This window comes from Zingiber officinale, chromosome 4A (genome assembly GCF_018446385.1).
Source record: "Zingiber officinale cultivar Zhangliang chromosome 4A, Zo_v1.1, whole genome shotgun sequence".
Lineage (NCBI taxonomy): Eukaryota > Viridiplantae > Streptophyta > Magnoliopsida > Zingiberales > Zingiberaceae > Zingiber > Zingiber officinale.
This window is the reverse complement of record NC_055992.1, coordinates 152,571,321-152,578,974: the sequence shown is the minus strand read 5'-3', so window position 1 is coordinate 152,578,974 and position 7,654 is coordinate 152,571,321.

Sequence of the window (7,654 nt, the reverse complement as noted above, 5' to 3'; positions counted from 1 at the left end):
TAGGCTCATCCTCTATGAGCACAACGTCATCATGGTCAGACAAGAGAAATGAGTACCCTATCAGACCTGCGAAGAGGTATGTCTACTTGAACTGGTTGTTGTTCCTCAACTCTTTGTGGAACAACATCATCCATAATATTTTGTGGTTCCAGTTCAACTTCCATCGATGCTTCAGTGCTATTGTTCGCATCTTGAACTTCTTCAAGATTGAACGCGCTCCCACTAGTCTTTCTAGAAACAAAGTCCCTTTTTAGAAAGATCCCAGTCTTTGCCACAACTACCTTGTGCTGACTGGGAATGTAGAAGTAATATCCCTTAGTTTCCTTGGGATATCCAATAAAGTAGCACTTGTCGGATTTGGGTCCTAACTTGTCTGAGACTTGACATCGAACGTAAGCCTCACAACCCCAAATCCTCATGAAAGACACCTGGGCAACTCTCCCAGTCCATATCCTATATGGTGTCTTTATCACGGCCTTGGATGGAACTCGGTTGAGTATAAAAGCTACCGTGTCTAGAGCATAACCCCAAAGGTATGTCGGAATATCTGTGTGACTCATCATAGATTGTACCATATCTAATAAGGTACGATTCCTCCTTTCGGATACACCATTCCACTGTGGTGTTCCAGGAGGAGTGAGTTGGGATAGAATCCCACACTCAGCTAGATAGTCACGGAACTCATGGCTAAGGTATTCTCCACCTCGATCGGATCGAAGTATCTTAATACTCTTGCAAGTGGTTCTATTCTTGAATTCTTTGAACTTTTCAAAGGATTCGGACTTAGTGTCATCAAGTACACATAACCATATCCTGAAGAGTAAATGTGATGAAGTATCTATAACCGCCTCTAGCATGACATTAAAAGGGCCACATACATCACTATGTATGAGTCCTAACATCGCTCTTTCGCCATGCCCACTAAAGGGAGTCTTGGTCATCTTGCCTCGTAGGCATGACTCGCATATCTCATATGATTCAAAATCAAATGAGTCCAGTAAACTATCCTTATGGAGTAGGATAAACACTTGTCATTTATATGACCTAGCGGCAATGCAGGTAGGTTTGGTTCATGTCATTTGACTTGAACCTCTTGGTATTTATGTTATAGATAGGGCTCTCAAGGTCTAGAATATAGAGTCCGTTTATCGAGGTGCACTACAATAACATATCGTTTAAATAGGCGGAACAACATTTGTTCTTTATTGTAACGAGAACTTTCTTGTCCAAACAAGAAACCGATATAATGTTCTTAGTTAATGCGGCACATAACAACAATCGACTAACTCTAGTACAAGCCCAGGCGAGATAGAAAGTAAGTCCCTACAAGAATGAACCCGTGCTCCATTGCCTACTCGTAGGTTCACCTCGCCCTTTGTCAATGCCCTGCTATTTCTCAGCGCCTGCACATCAGTACAAATGTGAGAAGCACATCCAGTATCTAATACCTATGATGTAGAAATAGATAGATTGACTTCTATAACATATATACCTGAAGTGGAAGTCTTACTTCGCTTCTTCTTAAGATCCTCCAAGTATACCTTGCAGTTCCTCTTCCAGTGCCTGGTCTGACCGCAGTGGAAGCAGGTAGCATCCTTGGCGACCCCTCCTTTAGGCTTCATTGTCTTGCCTTTGCCTTTGGCTTGGGACTTTCCCTTGCCTTTAGGCTTGCCCTTGCCCTTATGTTTCTGAACCATCAGAACAGTGTTGGGCTTAGCCTTCTTAAGGTTCAGCTCAGCAGTTCGCAACATACTAAGCAGCTCGGGCAGTGGCTTGTCAATCTCGTTCATATTGTAGCTTAGAACGAACTGACTATAGCTATCCGGCAAGGATTGCAAGATCAGGTCAGTGGTGTAACGACCCACCTTTCTACACTACTACTACTCTCTAAAGGTGACCGTTACTTGACTACTAACTCTACTTAACATGTACGCTACTTAACTTCGAGAAATCCCTACCGAAAAATTTCGGCAAAGTCTCCCCTGTACCGGTGACCCCAAACTGGGATACAAACACTATATACACAGCCACAGGCGGCTGGAACATATTTTTCACAACCACGCAGAAATAATAACACGACACTAAAAAGAAACTATTCTAGCAATAGGAAACTATATAGCTCCAACAATAGGAAATAACTCAACTAACAATGCGGAATAGACTCAATTAATCAACATAGACAAAGGAAACAACTAATACAATCTCTATCAACTTAATAACTGAAAGAAAACTCAAAAGGAGTCTTTACAGTTTCCTTAGCAAACTCATGATCTCTCCATAGTCCTGGCATCACACACCGTCACAGCATCTCCTTGTCGCCTTCCTTTCATACTTTAGCTTTTCCTTTATCTGCAGTAGGAGGAAATGCAGTCTATAAGCATAAAGCTTAGTGAGCGCTATCTACTCACAAAAACTCGATATGCATGTATATGAATAAAAATATGCTAAAACTGAATGTTAACATGTAAAGCTACTCATGCTCATAAATAGCAAAGGAACTAACTGAAAAGCTAACATGTAAAGCTAATCATGCTCATAAATAGCAAAGGAATCTAACTAACTGAAATACTAAACATGTATAGCAAATCATGCTCATAAACCAATAAAGGAATCATACTAACTGAAATACTAAACATGTATAGCTAATCATGCTCATAAATAGCAAAGAAATCTAACTAACTGAAATACTAAACATGTAAAACTAATCATAGAACTATCATGTGTATCAATAAGAAACTGAATTGATACCTAAGCTAAACTAATTAATGCTAAACTGAGTCTAACTTGTATTCACATAACTAATTTGTGAAGTTTTGAAAACTATTTACATAATAGATTAAAATAATAATCATGCTGCTGATGGGCCCGGCAACTGTACTTGCTGTGCGCGCATCCCTAACTAAACCCGGGATTGCAAGTTCCGAGTCTAGTAGGGTTTACTAGGTTATCTAAACCTAGGGACGACTGTGGGAGTCCAACCCAATGGATATCTAATCTAGTACAGTGCCACTGCTGAAAATAAAATACTGATTTCATAGCTAATTTTCTTACCTTGCTTTAACTAGGTTATCTGAACCTAGAACTAGGTTATCTGAACCTAGAGGCGACTGTGGGAGCCCACCCATTGGACCATAGTCCCATATAAGCTGAAGCAAGACTAAATAAGTTATTTTAAATGCTTCTACTGCATTAACTGAGCTATTAAAATGCCTACTGTAGCATTATATTGAGCTAAGCATTTTATCAAGCAGTTGGTGTGCACTAGAACACACCCTGCGTACTGAAAATCTGTATACAAAGCTCAACCTAAATCTGCATGCAAAGCTTAACAAAAATCTGCATATTAAGCCTATCAAAAATCTACATACTTATAAAAATCTGCATGCTATAAAAATAGGACTGCTCATGTCATTCCAATAGCCAATGAGAAATACTGCTCGTGCTCTACTAATAGCATAAATGAAATCTGCATTTGCTAAAGAACTAAACTAAATCTACACTTAATATTCTGCAAAGGAAACTGCTTATGTCCAGCTAACATCACAATGAAATCTGCACTTTAAATTCTGCAAAGGAAACTGCTTATGTCCAGCTAATAACACAATGAAATCTGCACTAATCCTTAATCAGACCTGCACACTAATACTTAATAAAACTACACTATAAGCTTACAAAATCTGCTCTATGATTGAAGTTCTGCGTACAAGCTTAAACTAAAACTAAAACTGCACTATAAACTTGTTCATGCACCTTGTGGCTGTTCTTGTCGTGAGAATTGCTCTAAAGCTTATTTCACACCTTATGTGAAGCCAACTGTTCATATACCTCTTGAAATTTCGTGCCTATTAAAACTTCAAACATACCTCTTTAATTATAGAACTGTAATCAAATCTCTGCTACCTTTTTCAGCATTTTTAAGCCTATAGGGAAGTCAAATATACCTAAACCAAATACTTAATGAAACAATCCAAATTCATTCCTTTCCATCTAAAACGTTAGAAGCCTTTGATTCCTTAACAGCATCACTAATTCTCAGATTAATCCCATTTTTGCCCTACCAGATAGCTATCTGTGAACCTAAAAGCTAACATGAGGAAACATAATCATCTGTCATTTAATCCTAATCTACTGATGACTACCAGTAAATTTCTAGAAAATCCTAAAAGAAGATATAACAAGTTCCTCACAGATTAATCCACTGGTAATGTCCTTATCTACCAAAAACAAGAGAAGAAACATGACAAGTATCATCCAAATTAAACCCATCATTCTTTTTCCCCAATCTAACCAACTGGAATGAGGTACATGGCAGAAAACATGAATTCCCAATCTTCTTTCTTTAGGGTTCATGGCAGTAAGCATCAAAAACAAAACCCCTCAAACTTGCTTCGAAATCCAAAAGAAAACAAGAATCCGAAAGCCATGAAAACGAATCAAAGCTCGAAACAACTCCTACTGCAGGTGAGAAGCAACTCACCTCGCTGTTCTTGGACTTACAACCGAGAAGAAGGAGGCTTCTAGGGCTTCGGATATATGCTTCCTCGACGATCTCTTGGTATCTTCTTGCTCTCCTCGACGAGAGGATCACAAAGGTATGAAGAACTCGCGGAGAAGGGTGCTCGCCGGCCGCCGGAGACGAAGCCCTAGCTTCGTCTCTGTTTTCGCCCGAGAGGAAAAAACGCCGTCACGAGAGGAGGAGAGGAGAAGATTTTGTCACGGGGAAAACCTAAGTTCTCTTCTTATAACTTTAATATTCTGTTAACTAACTATTGCTTAAATACAACTTGATTCGGGTTTTATTAACAAACCCGCGGCTGGTCTTTTGGTTGGCTGCATTCTGCTTCGGGCGCGACTCGCGTGTTCGAATCCCAGCTGCAACCATTTTATTTCCTATTATTCTCTGTTTCCTAACTACTGCTTAAATAGAATTTTTCTCCTTCTATAATAACAAATGACTGCTAGCACAATTGGTTAACCCAGTTTTAACCAAAATCCCAGGTCGCAGCTTCGATTCCTCATCCGCGCACTTTTATTTTCAATTTATTTAAACATTCCTAAATACTGCTTATATATATTTCGCTCCATATAAGGTTAACAAAAATCGTGTAGCTCAGCTGGTTGGGCCGATTTCTGCTTGGGCCGAGGAGCTGGGTTCGAACCCCAGCTTCTACAAACTTTATTTTTTTTCTTTTCTTTTTATTTTATTTTTAAAACTTCTTCCTCTGGGTAAATGCCAAACGAACTCCAAAAATTGCATAAAAATACTCTAAAAATTCCTAAAAATCTCTAGAATATTTTAAAAGCATTTCCAGATTTTTATAAGGACTTTTAGAACTTCAAATAGTGAAATTTTGGGATGTTACAAGTGGCCAGCTCTTGGCCAAGTGGGAACCCCAACCTTTGTAGGTTCTCTATGTACCCAATCATTTTGAGTACATATGGGCCTACAGGTGCCCCGTTTGACATCTTGCACTGAAATAGTGCCCTTGAGATCTCAAATCTCTCATGCCTCGTTTGACCTTGATACAGTTGACGAAGATGTTCAACTCTAGAATATTTTAAAAGCATTTCCATATTTTTATAAGGACTTTTAGAACTTCAAATAGTGAAATTTTGGGATGTTACAAGTGGCCAGCTCTTGGCCAAGTGGGAACCCCAACCTTTGTAGGTTCTCTATGTACCCAATCATTTTGAGTACATATGGGCCTACAGGTGCCCCGTTTGACATCTTGCACTGAAACAGTGCCCTTGAGATCTCAAATCTCTCATGCCTCGTTTGACCTTGATACAGTTGACGAAGATGTTCAACTAAAGCGCCCATTAACTCGTGTTGCTTCTGAAGCTCAGAGTTCATGGTCGCGAGCATTAGACAAGACACTGTTGGTGCGGTTAACACTAACGATTTAACCTAAGTTTTGATGAATGACAAATCAGGTTAAGTTAGTTTGTTGTTGTCTAACACTCTGGTCGAGTGTACAAGAGAAGCCCAGCTAGGTCGACGGGCTGACCGGATAGCTGGCACGAAGTCCAAGCGGGTCGACGGGCTGACCGGATAGCTGGCACGAAGTCCAGACGGGTCGACGGGCTGACCGGACGTCTAGCAGGTAAGTGAGGTAAGTCACTAGAGGGGAGTGACTGCGAGGACGCGTTCTCGGGAAGAGAACATTAGGCGTCGATCCGGCTTAGATCCATTTCGGATATCTAAGTCGAGATCGTGACTAGATTCCGGTCTCGGAAAGACAGAATCTAAGTCATACTCTTTGCTATTACTTTGTTGAACTTTAATTGTGCTAACAATCTATTTTACAGGATATATATTTGCCTCTACTAACTCTATTTTGCAAGAGAAGGAGTTCCTGGAAATAGGAGGTCCGGGCACCCGGAAGGCATCCAGGCGCCCGGAGGTCCAGGCGCCAGGAGGTAAGTTTTATCCAAACTCGCGCGTCGCCACGTGGAGCTTGCTGGTTGGACCTGCCACGTCCCACCAGGGTGCCCGGAAGGGATCCAGGGCGCCCCGAGCCTCATATAAAAGGAGGATCAGAGGGGAGCTTCAGAACATCATCAGAAAGAAAGTCTTCTACTGCTTGCTCTACTACTCTGCGCTCCAACGACGCTAATAAAGATCCGACAATACGCTCCTTTCCTTTTCGTTTATTCTTGTCGGTACTTGTCTTTATTTTTCTAGCATTTCTGTACTATTAAATTGTAATCATTTTCGAACTGCTAGTGATTGCCCAACGAAAGTACTCACGGAGTACGGGCCTTCGAGTAGGAGTCGTCACAGGCTTCGAACGAAGTAAAAAACACCATGTTCAGTTTATCTCAGTCTTTATTATTCCGCTGCACTTAACTCTTATTAACGTTGGTTTTTCGAATTGATATTCACCCCCCCCTCTATTGACGTTTCACGATCCAACAAGTGGTATCAGAGCGAGGTTACGCTCTGATTTGGTGCAACCACCAATCAGACAGAGGGTGAAAATTTTTTTTCCTTTTGTGCTTTACGCTTAATTCTAAGTTGATATTATTATTAATTTAGATTTTTTTTTTCTCGTTGCAATTAAGTCTAAATTGGTGCAACACCAATTTAGATACAACTATTATTTTTTCCCGCACTATTAATCCAAGACCAAGCCTTGGAATATTTTTTCCTTGTTTACTTGTGTGCAGGATGTCTCAACTAGAAGGCTTTAGCACAGTACGTCCTCCCCTATTCAACGGGGATGACTTCTCGTACTGGAAGAAAAGAATGGAGGTGTACCTAAAGACAGACTACGATCAATGGTTCAGCGATATAAAGGCGTACCGAACTCCAGTCGACAACTCCAGAAATCCACTAGACCCGGAACAGTGGACTCCGAACATGAGAAAAAAAGCATCAACAGAAAACAAGGCAATCAACACGCTACATTGCGGCCTAACACGAGAAGAGCTGAATCGCGTCGGACCACATCAGAATGCTAAAGAATTGTGGGACAAACTGATCGAGTTGCACGAAGGAACAAGTGACGCGAAGGTAACAAAAAGAGACCTACTTTTAAATAAAATATTTAATATAAAATTGCAGGAAGGGGAAACGGCAAGTCAACTGCATGCAAGAATCAAGGGCGTCCTCAACGGACTCCACGCGATAGGCCACCAGATGAAAAACAGA